The following is a 22,617-nucleotide window of genomic DNA, read 5'->3' on the forward strand; positions in this document are numbered from 1 at the left end:
GAACCTAAATAAAACTGCTCGAAAAAATAAAGTTCATTAATTAAAAAAAAAATCCTGTATGCTACTTTAGTGAAAAGCCAGAGTAGGAGCCATCTTTGACAATTAGCTTTCTTGGCCAGGATACATGGCTCTCTGATAAATTCCTCCTGGAACCACATTAGTATCTGACCTTATTTAACTTGGATTCCAGATCAGGTAGCTTGAGTTACATCTTTTTCACGCATGTTTGAGAAATACATAAAATGAAAAATGCACTTTTTACTAAATCAAATAAATAATGCATCCAACAGGTACCCTTAGCAATTTAACACAACTGTTAATCCAACAATTCAACTTCTAGTAATTTAATATGGGAAAATAATTATTTAAAGAAGTTTAACATAGCATTGTTCATAAAAATAGGATATAATTTAAATGTTTACTGATAGGAAATCAGTTACATAAAACAGAGTGTATATATACTATTCAGCAATGAAAAGTGTTGACGTAGAGCTATATTTATTGACATAGAAAGATACCCACAGCATCTACCACAGGAAAATAGCAGGTTATAAACCGGATACATAGGTGTGTGTGTTCATACGCAGTCCTCCTGGGTGGTAGGTTTTAAAGTGTGTGCCACTTATCAGTTTATCACTTTTCAGCTTCAAATTCATACTTCATTGCCTGTTCTGCAAAAATGGAGATATATACTTTTCCTTTGCCAGCTGATACACATGTTAAACTTTATCAGTACAGGAAGCCGAAGTTTCATCGCAGATGGACGGGATTTTCCTCCCTTGTTCCAGTGCACTGCCTTGGCAGGCTCCTGTGGCCAGAAGCTTTCCCCAGTAGCCCCATCCAACCCCTCCAGTGGTTGTGGTTTTGCAAAAGAACACTTCTGGTTTACCCAGAAACCTGGAAAGTACACTTTGCGCAAGTTTCAACAGCACAGCAGCAGTTCAGTATCCTCCCCGCCACATGAGAGGGTGGGGTGGGGAGGTCCTTTGGCCTACTGTCTCAGACTTAGGGGTTGTGGCAGCTCCTTGTATCTGCCCTTCTTATATTCTTTAGAGTTCTTGTTTCTTACCAGCTGAATCCTTGTTACTCCAATCCTCTGCTATAGTTAGTAACTTTTTACATTAAACCTTCCTTCCTCAAAAACAAAAAAACCCTGCATAAAATTAACTATAACTCTACTCTCCCTATGATAACTGCCATTAACATCTTGGTGCATATACTTTAAACCTTTTTTTCCCTATGAATGTGTGCGCATGTACTGTATGTGTATATATACACATATAAAAACCCATATTGATATCCATATATAGTTTTTAAAACAAAAGATAAGGCACATTATACAGTTTGCTTTGTGAGCTTTTTTACATTAATATTTGTAATGGTTGCACTGGATTTCACTTGGTACATGTATCTTAAATTGTTAAAAAAAATTTCCCTAGTTTGGGACACGGGCTATTTCTAATCTTTTGTTATTATAAACAGTGCTGCAATGAACATCTTTATGTTGGAAATCTTTTATTCCTTCAGATCCACTTCCTACTTTTCTCCATCCTTTTCTCAACTCCACTCTCTTTATGGAGTATAATAACTGGTTCCTTTGCCCTCTAGCTTCCTGTTAGGTCCAGCCCCAGCAGAAGACTGGAGCAAAGGACAGGAGTGAGGTCAGAGTATTCATCCCGGCTCCCTCCTTGTCAGATCTCCTAGAGCTGGCTGTGCTCCATAACTGAAAATCTCTATCCTTATGAGGCTAACCCTACACCACCCTTTCTTCCTAGCTCTCAAAACCAGTCCTTCCCTTGTCTTTTTTTACTGGGCCTAACGGGGACAGTTCTGCTGCTGCTGGAAGCGCTGGGTATCCACACCACTGTAGTTTTCCTACAACTACTCCATACCTTTGTAAATTAACCCCACTCGAATTATTCTAGTTGCTATTTTCTCTAATATGAATTTTGTGTTTACATCTTCAAGTACATCTTTAATTATACTCTTCAAGTAAATTTCTAGATAAAAAATTTGCTAGAGCATTGGGTACATTTGTTTTCAAGATCTGTGAGACATGTTTTGGTATTCATTGTAGATGAAATGTCTATAATCTTGGTGATCTAGGGAGTCACTCTTTAAAAATGTGTAATCTATATTCTAGATCCAACCAGATGAGGCTGTATCTAAAAATTTAATAAGGATAAAGAATTTGTCAAGGAACACAGCCCACAATTTACCTTGGTCCCCGAGAAGTTCTGGAGACCTCAAATCTTCCTGAGCTTTTTAATAAGCCCATTTTGTGAAGGAATATTACTAGGATCTAGTTAGAAAGTGAACTAAAGAAAGAAAATTCAATCAGTTGATGCTGGTTTATAGAGTTGAATAAATAAGACTTCCACATGTCAGTTGTTATCTGGGCTTTGGAGACCTCATTCGTCGAATTTCTAACACGGGTAGCCCAAATTCCTCTCAATGTTTCAATCTGAGCCCCAGTTCTCCTGATTATGATTTCTTATACGTGAGTTTCTCCAAGACAATAAACAATTTATAACAGATGAGGCAGATATGACTATTTTACAGACTGAGGGGACACAAGAAATATTGTAACTTTTACAGGTTGAATCATATAAGCTGATTTTTATAAGTCAAAAACTGTGAAATATCAGCAATTCCATATGCTTTACCCTAGTAATTTTCTCTAACTCAATTTAATTCTATCTTGAATCTTCATCTTGCCACACTGGCTGGAAAGATAACCTTAGCCATTTGCAGGATTCCTCTACACCTCCCCCTTCATCTACCCCTGTCCTCCCTCCAACCTCCTCCTCTACCTGAGAACGTGTCAGTTTCAGGGTGAATCGGGTGTTGTGGGGAGGGAGCGAGCATCGGGTCCAGCTGACGCTGTCTTCCATGTCCTCTGTCAGCCTCTGTTCTCCCTAGGCTGTGCTGGGAGTATGGGACTCAAGAGAGGCTGCCCAGGGATCTGCTGCCTAGGCACACTGGTCAGCACTTTCTTCTCTGGGGTCTTATTGCTTCCATAGTAAGTAGCACAGCTTTGATTGCAAGAGGGTTTCCAGATAACCATGCCAAGTCTTACCGTCAAGGAAATGGATCACTGTCCACAGTGCCTGGCACACCATAGGCACTCACTAAATATTGATTGAAGGGATAAATAAGTGATCTGAAATGGTCAACCTAAGCACACTAAGCAGAGTGAGCAGAAAAATGGCAATAGCAAACCCTTATAGGACTCCTAATGGGACAGGCATTGTTCTAAGTGTTCTATATAAATTAACTCATTCAGTTCTTACATGACCCTCAGAGCTATCTAACTGAGCAGAGCTAAAGTAACTTCTCAAGTTTGTGGCAGACCTCTGTAGTCTGACTCAAAATCTGTGTGCTGAATCACTGGTCCATACTGCAGCCCAAGTGTGGAATCAAGGACGCTTTCTAACTGTGCAGAGAAAGAGCTAGGCCTTTGATGTCCTTGGGGATTACATTCAACTTTAGCCCAGATTTCACTAGTGGCATTTATCTATGATACTTAAGGTCACTAACAAAGCCCGGGCAACATCCTGGCTTGCAGCCAGCCCACTGGCCTTCCTGTCTGGTAAACTTCGCAGGACTGGTCATGTGAGAAAGACAGCTAACAGCAACAATTGCTGGGTGATGAATGGCTAGAAGTAGGGCAGCTCGAAGCATGACGGGGACAAGGAATGCAATCAGGAAATGCTGACCTGGAACTTGGAGTGGGGTAAGTTGGGCTGTGATGGATGGAAGGCAGCAGCTGCACGTACAGCCTGTTGGAACACACAGTCTGAGAAGCACGGCTTGATTTGAATTGAAATGGGCAGCTTGAGAGGCAGAGAGGCAAGCAGTGACCGAAGTCACAAACCAAAATACAAACCTTCCATTCATCTTTCCAATCACACTCACACTCTTGGGTAATGTTGTTGTTCAGCACCATTCTTCAATATGATAAAGAACCATGATGCAGGGCTGTGGGCCCAGGGCCACGCATTATGAGACTTGTGAGGGAGGAACAGGCAGAAGTAGCTTCAAGCTGAGATTTAATGGGCACATCTGAGCCAATCTCTGAACAAAGGTTCCTGTTTAATATTTGGAATGGCAGTTCTGGAATGCACTGAGGTGCTTGTGAACAAGAGCAAAGTATTATTGGTTACTTTTGATTTCACACCTCAAAGTCAAGGGCTTCTTCTGCTATTTTTCATGTTTCCCATCGTGCTTATAGCTCTTGCATCTCAGCCCAAGTCAGAGCTCTGGGCACCCTGGGTGCCAGGAGACTTGACTCGGCAGGAACACAATCCTGAGTGGTCAGTGGAATGTTGGGTCCACGCTCTGTGGGCTCCATATTGTTCTGGATACACTTGTACAATTTGCAAGAGGAAGACACTTCATGGGTCAGTGGCTTTTTTTTTAAATTGAAGTATAGTCAGTTTACAATGATGTGTTGATTTCTGGTGTACAGCACAATGTTTCAGTCATAGATACACATGCAGATATTTGTTTTCATATTCTTTTTCATTATAGGTTACTACAAGATGTTGAATATAGTTCCCTGTGCTATACAGAAGAAACTTGTTGTCATTTTACCTTTCCGAGACAGGGACGGGGACGGGGACCGGGACGGGCGCGCGGGCCGCTACACTGGGAAGCGGGGAGCAGGGAGGACTTGGCGTCTCCCGCTGCATTTGAATCATGCACCAGTTCTGCCCATGCGGTTGAGGGTGGAGAGACGCAGTGGAGTTTGGAATAAAGGAAACTGTTGGAAAAAAAAAAGAAGAAGAAGAAACTTGTTGTTTAGCTATTTTACATATAGTAGTTAGTATTTGCAAATCTCGAATTCCTAATTTATCCCTTCCCACCCCATGATCTTTTTTTTTTAAATTTTATGTATTTTAGGGGAGAGGTAGTTAGGTTTATTTATTTATTTAATGGAGGTTCCCAGGACCTCGTGGATGCTAAGCATGCACTCTACCACTGAGCTATACTCTCCCTCTGCTGTGACTTTTTATTGCAGGCCTCAAATGAGACTTAAAATGGATGTTTAAAAACGAACCCCTTATCAGATATATGGCTCGCAAGTATTTTTTTCCCATTTCATAAGTTGCCTTTTTAGTCTTTTGATTGTTTCCTTTGCTGTGCAGAAGCTTTTCATTTTGATGTAATCCCATTGTCTATTTTTAATTTTGTTGTCTGTGCTTTTGGTGTCATAACCAAGAAAGCATTACTAAGACCAATGTCAAGGAGCTTTCCCCCACCCCTCTTTTTTTTTTTTTCCCTGGGAATTTTATGGTTTCAGGTCTTGCATTTAAGTCTTTAATCCATTTTGAGTTGTTTTTTGTGTGTGCTATAATATAGGGGTCTAGTTTCATTTTTTTTGCATGTGGATATCCAGTTTTCCCAGCACCATTTATTGAAGAGATTATCTTTTCCCAGTGGTATATTCTTGGCACCCTCATCAAAAATCAATTGACCATATATGCATGTGTTTGTTTCTGGGCTTTTAATTCTTTTCCATTGGTCTACATATCTGCCTTTATGCCAGGATCATACTATTTTAATTACTGTAGTTTTATAATATGTTTTGAAATCAGGAAGTGTAATACCTTCATTTTTCTTTTTCTTTCTCAAGATTGCTTTGACTATTTTGGGTCTTTTGTGGTCCATATGAATTTCAGGATTTTTTTCTATTTCTAAAATAGAAATAGAAAATTCTAAAAAATGCCATTGAGATTGTGATGGGGATAGCATTGACTCTGTAGATCTCTTTGAGTAGTATAAACATTTTACTAATATTAAGTCTTCTAATCATACAACTCAACAGCAAAAAAACAAATAATCTGATTAAAAAATGCACAAAGGGCTTGAACAGACATTTCTCCAAAAAAGATATACAAATAGCCAAAAGGTATATGAAAAAATGCTCAATGTCATTAATTATTGGGAAATACAAATCAAAGCTACAATGAAATACCACAGATACCACTTCATACCCACTAGGATAATTATAATAAAAAGGAGAGATAATTGCAAGTGTTGGTGAGGATATGGAGAAACTGGAACCCTCATCTACAACTGGTAGGAAGATAAAATAGTGGAGCTGTTACAGAACACAGTTTGACAGTTTCTCTAAAGATTAAACAGAGTTACTGTATGACCTAGCAATGCCACTCTTAGTTATATACCCAAGAGAAATGAAAATACATGTCTATACAAAATTTGTACACAATGTTCATAGCAGCATTATTCATAATAACCAGAAACAACTCAAATGTTCATTAGTTGATAAATGGATAAATAAAAGTGGTATGTTCATAAGATGGACTATCATTCAGCCAAAAAAGGGAAGAAGTGCTGATAGATGCTATAACATGGATGAACCTTGAAAACCTTATGCTAAGTGAAAGAATCCAGTCACAAAAGATCACGTTTTGTATGATTGTTTTCATATGAAATGTACAGAGTAAGCAAATCAATAGAGACAGGACATAGGTTATAATTTTCAGGGGCAGGAGGGTTTGAGGGAAATGGGGATTGACTGCAAATGTGTACAGGATTTCCTTTTGGGATGATGAAAATATTCTAAAGTTGATTGTGGTGATGGTTACACAACTCAATATACTAAAAACAATTGGTTTCAATACTTTAAATGGGTAAATTGTATGGTTTAAGAATTATATCTCAATAAAATTTATACATATTAAGTATATATAATATATATGGAATCAATAAGAAAGGAATAAAAAATACATTAATCTTTTAAATATTTTATTTTAGCCTAAAACCATTTCAGTGTGCATCCACCCACCAGTAGTTTGATGTAGGGCCAAGATTTCTTTGAGTATAAGTTTGCTGATTGACATTCCATATTGTTTTTCTTGCATTAATCACACTCAAAATGGTTGTCTATGATTTCCATTTATTAAAAGATAAATGAGAAATTGAAGACATTTGCATGTAATTGCAAAGGTCTTTTAGATTTTTTTCAGTGCTTTCAATCTTTTGTAGTCATCTCACCCACTCCTAATTTTTTTTAACAGCTTTATCAAGATATAATTCACACAACATAAACTTTACAACTATAAACTGTACAATTTAGTGGGTTTTAAGATAATTCAGAGAGTTATGCACATACTTAATTTGACATTAAAGTTTCTAGCTATTTGCCTTTACCAACTCTTTCTACAGTAATGAACATGGTTTTAATAAAAAGCTCTTTTTGCACTCAGCATTTGATTAAATCATGTAAATACAGTAACAGAAATCTGACATGAATAAGTTTGGGAGAAAATATTTGATCCTTGGTAAGCATATACAATCATGGGCATAGATGTGCTTGGGTGTACTAGTGTGTAGCCTACAGGCAAAGTGTTTCAAGGCAGTGCATAGTACAGAGAATGGAGAAAGCCACTAAGTTTGGAGAACGAGTTAAGTGGAGGCTGGTAAAGAGAGTTTCCACTGATCAAGCAAAACACTTTGGAAGTTCAAAGGAAGAAAGAAAATCTTGTAGCTTCCTACATGAAGTGGCTTTGAAATGGGCCTATAAGAATGGATAAAATATTTCTCTTCACTGGAAAAAAAATTTGGAGAGAATATAATGAACCTCAGTGTACAGATCACACAGCTTTAACAATTATCAACAATGACCAGCCTTGTTTCGTCTATGTCCTTCAACTTCCCCCACTGGAAACATTGGTACAGTTTTGTTTTGTTTTTACTTTTTTCCCCCAAATTGAAGTATAACACAGGTATAGGAAAACACCTAACTTAGCAACACAGCTCAATGAAATTTTATATATGTATATACCAGTGTAACTACCACTCGGATCAAGACAGGACATTCTGCCTCAAAAAGCTGGGGAAGAAAAAGATACAGAACATTCCTAACTTACTAGAAGGCTTCTTTATGTCCCTTTCTAGTCAATGCTGCCCCACTCCAAAAGATAACCACTGTTCTGACCAGTATCACTATAAATTAGTTTTGCCTGCTCTTGAATTTCATATAAATGGAATGATATAATATGTACTCTGTTGTGTCCAGCTTCTTTTAATCAATGTCATGTCTATGAGACTTATCCATATGGTTGCATGTAATAGTAGTTTGATTTTTTTATTGCTTTATAATATTTCATTACGTGAATACTCTACATTATTTTTAATCCATTCTATTGTTGATGGACATATGGGTTGTTTCTAGTTTTTCCTTTGAATCTTTTTGTGCATGTCTTTTGGTGGATATATGCACTCATTTCTGTTGGGTATATTTACTGGAGTGGAGTTTCTGAGTTGTAGAATACAAATATGTTTATCTTTAAGTGCTGTAAATTTCCCAAAGTGTTTGTACCAATTAATACTCCCACCACCAAGGTAAAGCATTTCTTTCAGTTGCTCTACATCCTTGCCAACATTTAGTATTCTCTTTAGCCATTCTAGAGGGGGTATAGTGGTAATCATTAGTCCTTTCTTCATCTTTGTTTTTTTTTTAAATTAGATACTTATGTTTATTATGTAAGTTCATGAGGAGGTAGTTAAAATGGGGTCATTAGAATTGGCCCTAATCCAATATGATTGGTGTCCTTATAAGAAGAGATAAGAGCACAAGTGCACAGAGGAAAGACCATGTGAAGACCCCATAAGAAGGTGGCCATCTGCAAGCCAAGGAGAGAGTCCTCAGAAGTATCCAAACTTGCTGACATTTTGATCTTGAACTTCTAGCCTCTAGACTGTGAGAAAATTAATTTCTATTGTCTAAGACAATCAGCCTATGGAATTTTATTGTGAGAATCCTAGCAAACCAATACATATGGTAAGGGTATGTTTAATTTTATAAAAATCTGCCAAGCTGTTTTCTAAAATGGTGTACCATTTTTGCATTATCACAGGCAATGTATGAGTTTCAGTTGCTCAGTATCCTTGTCACTGCTTGGTATTGTCAGAATTTTTAATTTTAGCAATCATGTGTGTAGTGGGATCTAATTATGTTTTAAATTAGCAATTCCCTAACGACTTAATAACATTGAACATCTTTAATTCTTATTTGTTGCTCAGTGTAGCTTTAATTCGCAAATTTCTGATGATTAGTTATATTGGACATATTTCTATATGCTTATTGCCCATTTGGATAACATCATTTGTAAAGTGCCTATTTCAGTATTTTGTCCATTAAAAACAAATAGGATGTCTGCCTTTTCCTTTCAGAGTTATGGGAGCTTTTTTCATATTCTAGAGACAAAGACTTTGCTGGATACATGTATTACAAACATCTTCTCCCAGCTCTACCTTGAATTTCAATCTCTTAATGGTGTTTTTCGATGAAAAGAAGCTCTTCATTTTAATGAAGTGCAATTTTTAACTTTTTGTTTTATGCGTATACTTTTTCCTCTTATTTAATAAACTTTTGTCTACCTCAAGATTATGAAGATATTCTCCTGTGTTTTCTACTAAAAGTACTATCTTTTCATATTTAGGGCTACAATCCATTTTAAATTAATTTGTATGTGTATATAGTGTGAGACAGGCATCACATTTTCCTTGTCCAATTTATCCACCACTATTTACTGAAAGGATAGAATGTGTAAAATTTAAACTATGGATATTATGTGAGGAATGGAAGGCGGTGATATTCCAACATGAGGGAATTGAAAGCAGTGCCACAAGAATAATTTATTTAGGAATAAGTAAGTAGGTATGTTTAAGGTGGATATCAAACTTCAACATTCACAAGTATTATGTATTAAAAACGTTAAGTCCTGGATATCCCTCCTCCCCCAGAATTCAGACCAGTGGGTCTGATGTGGATCACAGATAATTTGTGGACTACACTTTGAGAAATGCTGGTAAAGGCCTGGCAGGTGCTATAGGTCTCTGTCTTTTTCAGATCATGCTGATATAATTACTTTTAAAACTTTGTGGACTTCCTGAGTGTTAATTTATAATCCATTCCATTATATAAAAGCCAGGCAGACAAATCTTCTTGAAATAAGCTTTTATCTACCTTGGACTCCTTGTGAAGTTGCTGTGGGACAATGGCCTTAGATTCTTAGACGCCCCACTGCTTAAACAGAGACAGTCTGTATGATACACTCTTAAAATCTTTAGAAGTCCTTCTGTCTGTCTGAGAGAATCTACGAGACACCACCTTAAACCTCTCTGACGTCTTAATAAAGGATCTTGCAGTTCTATCCTAGATTCAATTTCTGCTTTGAAGCCATTTAAAAATTGTTTGCCACCTACGATAGACTCCTACAACTGATGGGACAAGATTAACTACAAGAATTATGAAAAGAAATGGGAAAAAATTTGGGAATCATTCAAACCTGATGCTTTGTGTGATGCTTCAGCTGTTGATTTATACTTCTTCCAATCAAAACATCTTTTTTTCTTTTTCAGAGATATGTGTTATTTCTCTTTTCTCATTCTAAACAACTTTTGACAAAAGTATTCATTGAACTTTTCACTGGAGTATCAGTGCTTGGATCTGAGCTTTTCACTAATCTTGACATTATATCCTCTATTGTCAGGCTGGAAGCTGAATGGAGTTTGTTGCTGTTGACCTTTATGCTTCTGTAATTTGGTTTCTTTTCAATCTCCTGAACTAACGGGAATTCAGATCTCCTGTAACAGTCCCAGTGCACTCAGTAGAAGAAAATAAGTTACAAAAAGTAAATTTTAAAGTCAAAGAAGGGAAAAAGCGGTAAAAACAACAATAACTTTCATTGGCTTCGAGCTGACAGTAGAAATCTCCTCTCCTGGCAATTTTATAGGAGGTAAACTGACAAACCCTGGTATGAGTTTCTAAGCATGATGAAAATTTCTTGGTTAGTATGTAAATTTGCAGTTCATTGTTTCTGCAAATTCTGCTTTTCTTTATTGCTGTCCTTGAAAGATTAGAGCTGATTCGTAAGAATATAACACAAGACTAGTGATCTATTTGTCCCATTATTTGATTGATAGTAGTACCAATGGAGGTTTTGTGGGAGCGTATTGTTTTACCTCAGTTGCTTCTGACATGAAATGAAAAGAAAAAAACTTAATCTTGAGTTCTACTCTGTGATTGGTGCTATAAGCCAGCTCCATCTGCAAACAGATCTTCTGACAATCACTGATGTCATTATCCAGACACAATAGAAAATGAGACTGATGTTCAATACTTAGAAGACCAGGGTCCCTCATCAACAAGCCCTCATTGAGTAGTGATTTCTGATGGGATATTAAAGAACACTGAGCTTTTTCTAGGTTTGGAAAGTTAGAGCTCACAATCATACAAGCAAAAAATAAACTTCTTGTTGGATTCAACGTATAAGTATAATTTTTGGTCAGCTAAAGAAATGAATGCTTGGTGAGCATGACAAATCATAAACTAAACTAAACTAAACTAAAACAAAAATAATAAAATTTAAATAACAAAGCATTGCAAATAAACATGAAATATTTGGGTTGGATTAGATGCTTTCTATGATCTCTTGCAGATCTAACATAAATTTTCCATAGTGCTAGAAAAATTAGGTTAGTGAGAATTCACAAAAAAGATACAAGTCAAAGTACTACATTCATGTCCTGGAAAATATGTGAAAATATGAGTAAAGGGCATAAATGAGCATGACATCCAGGGTTTTCTCTTTAACTTGCCAAGGAAGCATAACTGTCCCTAAAGACATGTGAAACATTGAAGATAATGTTTATGAGGAGAAGTGAGCAAACGAAGGAGCAAGCCAACGTTAGCATCAGACATTTCTCTCTGGGATGCAAAATAAGTTTGTGTGTCATCAAGGAAATATTTTGTGAGGGTAGGGATGGATTTAGCCTGACATAAACAAGATCTACTCTAAAGCAAATTTGCTGAATGCCTTCAATGTCTCAGGGAATATAGTTGAGTGACCAGCTGTCCCAGTTTGCCTGGGACTGGGGTGTTTCCTGGGATGGGAGACCTTGAGTGATAAAACTGGGAAAATCTCAGGCAAACTGGTACAAGTTGGTCACCTGAGTTATGACAAAACCTAGCAGAAGTCAGATCCCATTGGGAGTACAGCTCCATCACTCCAATCAGTAGAATGTATCCCTCTTCTCATTCAATAGCTTGAGAAAACACAAAATAGGCAGATGGAAGCCTCAACTTTCACTTCAAATACAATTACATTGTGTCTCCTGGTAGAAGCCTTCTTCCTTTGGGAGCTAAGACCTCTAAAGCTGCGGAGATCAGAAGCAAAATTTTTGTAAGCAGATAATTAGTTGAATAATGAGAAGAACCACTCTGACTTCTTCCCCTTGGTTTCTGTACTTATACACTTTGTCTGTGGGATTAAATAAAAAAAAGACTACCACACAATCTATGCCAGTGCCACCTCTCCTTCATTCACACCTATTGTCTCATAAGAAATTCCACCTAATCGAACAAGAAAAAAATTGAGCCTGGTTTGGGGATGCAACAACATGTGGGTACCAGCTGAAGGTAAACTGCTTTAGAATCACAATCCCATTCAGGGGTGGCCCTGGAGAACTATGAAGAGGAAAAATTTTCCCAGTGGGCAGAAAATCAAGCCATACATCTGGTATGCACTTTTCCTGGAAGGAGAGATGCTTATATATTTACATCTACATAAATTCATGGGCCGGAGGTCAGGGACTTGGAAGGTACAAGATTGGAGAATTGATAACAAGAAGGTTTGGGAAGGAGGCACGTGGATGTGCTCACTTAATAATGGACGTAGAATTTAAGGGTATTTCTTTCCCATGAAAATGCTCAGCTAGGGCATAAGATTGCAATTCACTATAATCAGGTAGGCAAGATGGGCTCCTAGGATATACCAGTGTCTTTCCTCAGCCAACCTGCAATTTGTTCAGTGAGCTCATAAGTCAAGTGGTAGTAGCAGAGATGGAGCTTACACAGGATTCAAGCACATGAACTTCTTCTCACCAAGATTAATCTGTCTACCACCACTGCTAAGTGCCCAGACTACAAACAGCAGAAACCTACACTGAACCCTGGTATGACATCATACGCTGGGGGGAATAGCAGCCATCAGACAGCAGGTTGATTTTATGAAACACCTTCCATCTTGAAGGGAGGACTGATTGGTCCTTACTGGAATAGCCACTCATTCTAGATATGGATTAATTTTCCCTGCATGCAAAGCTTCTGCCATCATCATCATCTGTCTACTTACTGAATGCCTATTCACTGTCACACAATCCCACACATTATTCTGACAAAGAGACTTATTTCACAGCAAAAAAAAAAAAGTGAGGCAAGGGATTTACTAGAAGTAGCTGACATTATAGAATAGTTGGAATGGAATGGCTAGCAAAGACCCAGTTTTGGTAACAAATGAGAGACAGAGACAATGTCTTGCAATATTAAGATGCTCTTCTACAAGATGGAATATGTACTCTGAATTGGTTACCAATGTGTATGGCTCTTTTTTTTAAACTCATTTGTGCCTTCAGAACCTTTTTAAGCTAGATCTTACATAAACCACATAAACCATATTTTTTTGATGATGAACAACCTTTCCAATGACAACATTTTTGGGTTGATGGGTCAGATTACACCCAATTCACAATAGGCAGCTCAGGTCACCTGGTCGGTTGGTGTTCCACGATCAGGTGCTCAGTTGATTAGAGGACAATGGCATTCAGCATATCCCCAAACCTAGAAGTCTGCACTCTGATTCTCCCACTGAGACTTGCCAATGGCTTTACATAGTATCCTCATCTTCTCTGTTGGGTCTTCTGGGTCCAGGGCTCAACTGACAAGATGGCACACAGTCCTTAGACCTACTACAGAGTTCCTTCCAGATTTGGGCCCTACTCAAAATTAGCATAACTAGTTGCCCAGTAAATGAGTTAGAGTAGCAGACCCAAATGTGGTATATGTTGCCTCCAGAATCCAAAGATACCCTGATGGTTAATTTCATGTGTCAACTTGACTAGGACATGATACTCAGATATTTGGTCAAACATTATTCTAGGTGTTTCTGTGAAAGTATTTTTTAGGTGAAATTAATATTTTCATCTGTTGACTCTGGGTAAAGCAGATTATTCTCCATAAGGTGTGTGAGCCTCATTCAATCAGTTGAAGGCCTTAAATGAGAAAATCTGACCTCCCCAAAAGAAGAGTGAATTTTACCAGCAGACTGCCTTGGGACTTGAATTGCAATGTTCACTCTTCCCTAGGTCTCCAGCCTGCCTGCCCACCTGCAAGATTTTGGACTTGCCAGCCTCCACAATCATGTGAATGAATAGTTTACCAATTCCTTAACATCAATCAGTTGCTCTTCTCTCTCTCTCTTTCTCCCTCTCTCTCTCTCTCCCCACATGGTTTTATTTCTCTGGAGAATTCTGACTAATATAGATGCCTTTTCCTTAGTGGTAGGCATTGCAAAATGCAGCAATTTGGCCTTTGCTTCAAAATACAGATTATAATATAAGACCAGGGAGGTACTGCAAAGGGACAAGGCTGGAACCCTGAGGAACATCAACACAGAAGTGATAGAGAAGACAAACTCAAAAACAGACTGAGAAGAAGCTTAAGACTAGAGAGGAGGAAAAGAGAGGGCAGAAGAGCCATGTGGGTGAGGTCACCAAGGTCAAGGAAAGAGAAGTCTTTTGAGAAGTAATCAGCAGTGTCACATGACAGAGAGGAGTTAGCAGCAGGGAGGTCATTGGTGACTTTGAGGAGAAGCGTTTCAGAGTCAAGTTGTGGGTGCAGAAGCAGGTTACCGGAGTATAAGGAGTGAGTGAATGGGTAGTCACAATACAGTCAAGTAAGTTGCACCGTATCCAATCAATCAGAAACCTGGCTTTGTAGGGGATGGGGTTGATGGGCAGTCTGGAGTTTGAAGGAATTGTTTTCCTCCTCCTTTAAGTGGAGAGATCCTTGAATGCACTAATGGCTGATAGAGACGGAAAGGCTGAAGATACAGACAGAAAGGGCATTGCTGATGGACTGAGGCCTCTGCGGAGGCCCAGAGGGCTGGCATCCAGAGCTGTGTGTCATGAGAGTCAGCCTCCAGAGGAATTATTCTACAGCCTTCACAGAATAATGATTTGCAATGAAGCTTGCAGTCTGTTTACCTTTCTCATAAAATTTCCAAAACAATATATGGAAGTACCAAAAGGTGGCTTTTAAAAATTGTTCACCCAGATCAAAGGAAATTGGTAAACTGAAGACATGGTCAGAAATAAATGGAACAAAGCCTGGGAAAGGATAGTTACAGGGTTGTCAGATGATGGAGAAGAAAAACACTGGGCAAGGACTGGCTGGGATGTAAGAGTTATCATGAAGAGCTGAATATGAGCAAGCAAATAGCAGTCTGATTTAAAAAGTAGGCACCATTCTGGAAGACACAAATTTTCAAATGCACGTTTTATATTCAAAACCTAACATGATGCTGTGTATGTTGCAAATATTGCTGACTTGGTTTGATTTCTTGCTACTGATTTGCCCTCACCAGGTCACACTCTTAAGAATTATTTGGGCAGCAGTGGTGATGGTTTATGCTGAAATACTCATGTTCTCTCGCCTGATTCCTCAGGCCAAGGTTCATCCCTGCAACTTGGCTGGTTAGAGTGAAGTTTGTACAGGCAGCAGTGTGAAAGAGAGTAATTTTTTTTCTTTATGTGATACTAAGCAGTCTGCATGTTGACCACATTTTTTATTTAGGCCTCACTGAATAGTTAATACTAATCAACTGATCTAACTTAGTAAACACGTAAATCTTGTCACTTAATATTCTTTTACCCTGCACGTTACTTAGGTCTCTTATTAGTAAAAGTGTAGCATCCACTATTAAAGAGGGCTGTGAAAAATGTTAAGAGAGGATTGCAGAGATGAGGAGAGAACTGAAAGATAAGACCTGGGAATAACTGGATTAGAGAAAGGAGAAAACCACAAGGATGATTTTAACGAACTCTTCAAGTATTTATGGAGAAATGGGATCCTCACAAAACATACAAAATGGCTTAAAACCACACAGATTTTATCCTCACATTTTTCTGTTTCCTGAAAATTTTCTACAACAACCATATGTCTCTTTTGGATTTTTTCCTCAGCGTTTTATTGTGAAAAATTTCAAACATATAGAAAAGTTGAAAAACAGTGCAATATACACCAGTACACCTACCTCTTAGACACAACAGTTGCTGACATTTTTACATATTGCCTTTCTCTATGCATATTTTGGCTGGATCATTTGAAAGTATGTTATAGACATCATGAGTTTTACTCCAAAATAATTCAACAGGTGTTTCTGAAAAATATGGGTATTCTATATAATTATATACTGCAACCACATATATTAGTATACCCTCAAAAATTAACAATAGTCCTTTAATATTATCCAATACCCAGTCCATACTTAAGTAACTCCAATTTGTACTCAGAATATCTTTTGTAACATTTTTTTTGCAAGAGGATCCAATCAAGAATAACTTACCACAGTTCTTTGGTTCGTCTTTTAAAATATGTGATAGTCTCGCCAACTTCATGAGTTAATCTTAAAGTCAGAAAACATAGATGTTAAAAAACAGAACATTATCTAAAATTTTTGCATGTGTTACTTCATTTGGTATTTACAATCATGGTTACAATAAAAATATGCATAGCTTTTAAGAATGGAAGAAATTTTAAAATATTATCTGGATCATCTCTGCATGTGAGTCTCAGGGCAGGTATTTTTTTAAAAACTGCCTTCTATTTATTTATTTGTATTTACCAAATGTTTTTTTTTTTAAACAATGAATGTGCAATTAAAACTGTGTCCAAGATTGAATTCAGAACATAGAAGAATTACACAACAGTGAGGGTCAGTAAATATTAAACACTGAAATAGTTGTTTGAAGAAGAATGTTGAATTATATTTAAAGTTTTTAGATAAGAACAATTTCTACCTGTCTGGTGGGGATAAAAGTGATTTGGCTTGAGGTGAGAGGAAAGTCCTCAAATCTTCTTTTTTTATGCTGTAAAAACAAGTTATAACCTAGCCTGTTGGCATGTGGGGGGTAGTCTGGTAGACTGGAAGAAGCTTGGATTTTGGAGTTACAGACTCAGCTTTGCCCCTTACTAGCCATTTGGTCTAGGCAAGTTACCTGATTTTTTGAGCCCGCTTTCTCCACTGTAAAATGAGTGCAATTACATTTTACTTGATTGTTGTTAGCATTACCAATTACATACATTATATGAAAAGTAGCTAATATAGTAGTTATCTTTCAGTATAATTAAGGTTGAATGTCTTTTTTTTATGTTGAGTAAGAACATGTAATAAGGTGTTTGTTTATTATAAAAGTTATATACCATTTTATAGTTTAAAAATATTTAAAAATACATAATCTCATTTAATTCTCACACTAATCCTTTGAGCCAAGTGTCTTCCTAAAATTGTAGTATATTTTATTGTACTATAAATAGCAATGGGAATGAATGATCTACAACAACATGGATGGATCTCACAAATAGTGTTGGCTACAAAGCCAGACTCAAAGTAGTATATATTGTATGGCTTTATTCATATAAAATTCAAAAAGGCAATATTTAATTATATATTCACAAGTCAAGATAGTGGAATGGAGGGTGGAAGTAGTAACTGAAATGGTATACCAGGGGAGACCTTCTGGAGTGTTGCCAATTTTCTGTTTCTAGACCTGGTTTAGTAATGCTTCACTGATTGATTGATTTTTTAATTGAAGTACAGCAGGTTTAACAATGTTGTGTTAGTTTCTTGTGTACAGAATAGTGATTTAGTTATACATATAAATATTCCTTTTCATAGTCTTTTTATTATAGGTTATTACAAGACATTGAATTAGTTCCCTGTGCTATACATTAAGATCTTGTTGCTTATCTAGTTTACATATTGTAGTTAGTATCTGCAAATCCCAAACTCCCAATTTATTACACCCTACCCCTTTCCCCTTCAGTAACCATAAGTTTGTTTTCTACGTCTGTGAGTCTGTTTGTTTTATAAATAAGCTCATTTGTGTTTTTTTTTTAGATTCCACATATAATGACATCATATTGTATTTTTCTTTCTCTTTCTGACTTACTTTACTTAGTATAATAACATCTAGGTCCATCCACGTTACCACAAATGGCATTATTTCATTCTTTTATATGGCCGAGTAGTATTCCATTGTATGTATACTCCACAACTTCTTTATCCAATCATCTGTCAATGGACATTTAGGTTGTTTCCATGTCTTTGCTGTTGTATATAGGGTGGCTATGAATGTTGGGGTGCATGTATCTTTTTGAATTAGAGTTTCCTCCAGATCCATGTCCAGGAGTGGGATTGCTAGATCACATGGTAAGTCTATTTTTAGTTTTTAAAAGGAAACTCCATACTGTTTTCCACAGTGGCTGTACCAAACTACATTCCCATCAACAGTGTAGGAGGGTTCCCTTTTCTCCACAGCCTCTCCAGCACTTATTGTTTGTGGACTTTTTAATGATGGCCATTCTGAACTGTGTAAAGTGATACCTCAGTGTAGTTTTGATTTGTATTCTCTGATAATTGTGAAGCCAAGTACTCTTATCTTTAATTAATGAAAGAAGAAATGAAAGGTCTGAGAAGTGAAGTGACTTGTCCAAAGTCACAGAGCAAAAAGGAGCAGAGCTGGGGAACAAAACTAGGTTCTGTGATTGCAAATTCAGTATTTAACAGAAATCCTTAGAAGGAAGCATATAAAATCATGAAATCAAGAATCAAAGATCCTTTAAAGATTGTTTCTTTCAATTTCTAGATGTACTTGGACAAAATGTATGTATTTCAATATTATATTTTTTTGGTTAGAAGAGTTTACCTAATGCTGGCTGGCAGCCAATTTAATATTTCTGATTTAATTTAGTGTTATCTATATGCTCATTATTTATGCTAATGACAAAAAATATAATAAGTAAGGGAATCCTATATATAAATGAACACTCACATATTATTTTTATTTTATTTCAATTTTGTTGGGGGGGAGGTTATTAGGTTTATCTATTTTATTTTTTAATGGAGGTACTGGGGATTGAACCCATGACTCGTGCATGCTAAGCATGCACTCTTGCCACTGAGCTATACCCTCCCCCTGAAAACTCACATTTTAATTGTTTGTACATCTAAAAGTTTATACTTTGGGAGTCAACGTAGTGCAGTGGCACATGCACAGGAGTTGGAGTCAAACAGATCTGGGTTCAGGTGCTGGTTTTTGAACTCTGTGTCCTTGAGCTAGTTAGTTATTCAGTGCAAGCTAGTCCTACAGTATTAGTACTAGTACCATAGGGTTGTTTTGATGATTGTGTGTGCTAATGTATGTTAAACACGTGCATGTGCAGAATGAATACTGATTCCTCTTTCCTCATTTAATCTATCAGTTTCCAATCACTGGACAGCCTTTGAAGATAGGAGACATGAAGGTACCCTCAATAATGTTAAATTATGTTACAAAGAAGCTTTACCTTCCTGCTTATTTCTGCACAAATTTCCCTTGAAAGTTCCAGTGATGTCTCAGACCTGGAATCTTCCCTTTACTTTTAATTCTCGGGATTGTATGGGCAAAGTGGAAATTCCCTTCTGCTTAAATGAGACTCTAAGATTTCTTGCAGCTATTTAGAAATGGAAGAAAAATGTTCTGCTTATCTATTATTGTACAACAAGCCATCCAAAAATTATATAGGGTCAGAAATTCAAGGAGGGCTTGGCTGGGTGGTTATTTAGCTCCATGAAGTACAGACTAGGATCCATTGGTGGTATTTAGCTTGTGGCATGGATTGTCTAGGGTTCTAGAAGTCTCCATTCATGTCTGGCACCTTGGTGGGGACAGATGGAAGGCTGGGCCCAGCTAGTTCCTTCTTTCTCCCCGTGTAGTCTCAAGGCCTCTCTACATGGTCTCTCCAGCAAGGTAGTTGGACTTTCCCACATGGAAGCTTAGGGCTCTAAGATCAACAGTTCAAGAGACAGGAAGTGGAATTGCCCATCTCTTATAATCTGTGCCCAGAACTTGGCACAGTGTTACTTCTGGCATATCCTACTGGTCACATCAGTCACAGAGCCCTCCAAGATTCAAAAGGAGGGGACACAGATCCCACCTCTCCATGCAGAGTGGCAAGTAATGTATGGTCAACTTTAGTTCATTATGGAATCACTCAAATGCCATATGCTTGAAGAGACTACATGTCAAAGGGGAACAATGTAGACTTCTCATAAGCAGTTATGTGTCAGATGCTTTGTTAGAATAGCTGATTACTTCTAGATATGCAACTGTAGATGTTTTTTATGAACTCCCTGACTCCATTATTTGGGTGGAGAAGATGGACCTGGAATCTTCCCTTTACTTTTAGTCCTGTGAAATGCTTCCATTATACTTTCACCTCTGCCATCCCTGAAATGGTGGAGTAGAAGATGTAATATGTAACTCATACATTATTCAAATCTCTACATAACTCACCAGTTCTGGGAAGTCTTCCCTAGACAAAACAGGAATAGCCGGCTTTCTCTCTACCTGCTGAAGAGATGTGTACTATGTGCCTTTAAAACTTCTCCAAAATTCAGAAAAAGATTATTACATGCTAAAAGTCAGAAGGCAATCTCCAGTAAATTGCACTTTGTTAAACTGAGAGAGAGAGAGAGAGAGACAGAGACAGAGACAGAGAGAGAGAGAAAGGAATATTATCTAGATAACAGTGCTACACTTTATCATTTTCAATAAAATTTAATTTCTTAGTTGTTAAAACTAGAGGTACTTCAGATGCTGGAAGTGCTAATCCTTTTTTTAAGCAAGTTAGTTGCCGCTTCAGTAACATTAGAGGGTAGTAAGCAGTAACCAAGGTTAATTTTATCTTAGGTTAATTATATGTGTTAATTATAGTTAATGATAATACATTATATTATACTTCAAAACTTAGAGGGCAGATCTTAATTCCTAAAAGAGCTTATCATGTATAACAGTCCTAGTAAATCTTTCTGTATGGATGTGAATAAATAGAAAGCTTATAAAGAATGAAGCATGCAGTCACTTGCCTTTTAAAAAGTCAAAGTCCAATCACTCAGAGAAGTTGAAAGAACTGATACATTTATGCTTCTTTGCTTCAAACTATGGAAAATACCACAAAAATAAATAAAATATTATCACAAAAATAAGTGATCCCTCACTACCAGAAATGGTATATTTAGAGTAAACATGTCTCTAAACTCCATTTATTTACTTAAGTCAGAAAAGAAATTTTTTATTCTAACCTAAAACCTGCTTTAGTATCAACCAGAGGAAATTAGATGATTGTTTGTAGGCTAATCAAGAATCCTTAAACTCCTTTTTGGAAATGATATATTTTCCTCTTTGTATTAAGAGACTAATGGCTTCAGTGAAGCTGGATCTTTTGGCACAGGCTCAGGAGAAGCCAGCGGTTTAGAGATAGATTGCTTTGAGGGCATTGAAACCACTGAGGTGCTGAGTAACTCTACTGAGAAAGAAAAGAGAGGGCAGCCCTTATGGAGTTAAAATAAGACAGAGAATGCTTCATTGGAGAACACAGTGGCTGAAGACTGGCAGAATTCTCAACATCTCAGGCTACCACATACTGTTCAGTTTTCATTTGTACTTTGGAGGTGTTCTAGAAAGCTTAGACAAAAAAAAAGTAAGATACAAATATATAGTACGTTTTTAGCCAGCCCATATAAAGGAAACTGTCGCTGTAGGAACTGTTCTGATATTCGTTACTTAAAGACTTCTCTTGTTCCGCTTTGTCAGGATTTAGCGGGAGGTGTTAGGGATGGGTCCTAATTTTATCTCTATACACACCCTTAAAGCGTTTGAATCATTCTGAGCTCTCAGAACATTTGCGGAGAGCTTGGAGTGTTTTGTATATGTTCTGGGCAATGACTGGCATTCTGCGAGAGACTGATAAGCAGTAAGTGATAATAATCGACACGTCTTATTTGCCAGTGGACCAGGAAGATCGCCGTCATTCTTTCAGCAAAGAGCAAACTAACAAGAAGGAATTCTGGCCAACCTCTCCTTTCCTCTGCATTTTCTAGTTATTCGCACAGGCTTAATCTTAATGAATGACCACCAGTTGGCAGACACAACAGCTTCATAAAATTTGCACACAACTTATTTGGGTTGGTTTTTAATTTCTCTGTTTTTGAAGCCAGGGTTGCCCCAAGTAGAATTCAGAGAGAAACTCTGGAGACAGAGAAGTGAAGATTTCCTTTTCTAGTGATTTCTGGGGAGAAATCTGGGACGGGCAGGGTGAAATCGCGCACTATTTGCCTAAGGTTAAAACAAAAAAAATTCCAGTCTGGGGGGCCAGGTGGTGCTTCGGTGGGAGGGCTACGCAAGACGAAATCAGGTTTGGGGGAAGGAGAGAGAGCAGGGGGAACGCGTGAAGGGAATTCCGCCGCGCCTCCGGCCCTGGGGCTCCCACCCTTCACCTAGCTTCGGGACGTTATCTCGGGAGGAAAGCCTTGGAATCCCGAGCCGGCGGGACGCTGGGACTTACCCCGAGCGGGCGGGCGAGCAGGCGGGCGGGCGCGAGGGCGCGAGGGCGCGAGGGCGAAGGCGGCGACGCCTGTCCCTTTAAGGGGCCGGTCTCCGGGCACCGCCGGCCCAGACGCCGGGACGTACCGAGCCCGCCCC

At 37.8% G+C, this 22,617-nt stretch overlaps 1 long non-coding RNA gene across 2 annotated transcripts; it reads right to left on the minus strand.

Moving 5' to 3' along the window:
* Positions 1-304: 304 nt before the first annotated feature.
* On the minus strand, positions 305-22,573 carry LOC135318460 (uncharacterized). Of its 2 annotated transcripts, XR_010380975.1 has the most exons (6): positions 22,481-22,573; positions 21,003-21,075; positions 20,431-20,487; positions 16,440-16,499; positions 16,128-16,253; positions 305-4,765 (listed from the first exon to the last, which is right to left on the minus strand). It is a non-coding gene; the product is annotated as an uncharacterized LOC135318460 (long non-coding RNA). The 2 variants fall into 2 exon arrangements; XR_010380974.1 differs by lacking the exon at positions 16,128-16,253 and having other exon boundaries at positions 22,481-22,560.
* Between the last annotated feature and the right edge of the window lie 44 nt (positions 22,574-22,617).

The sequence above is a fragment of the Camelus dromedarius genome, chromosome 5 (assembly GCF_036321535.1).
Source record: "Camelus dromedarius isolate mCamDro1 chromosome 5, mCamDro1.pat, whole genome shotgun sequence".
Classification (NCBI taxonomy): Eukaryota; Metazoa; Chordata; class Mammalia; order Artiodactyla; family Camelidae; genus Camelus; species Camelus dromedarius.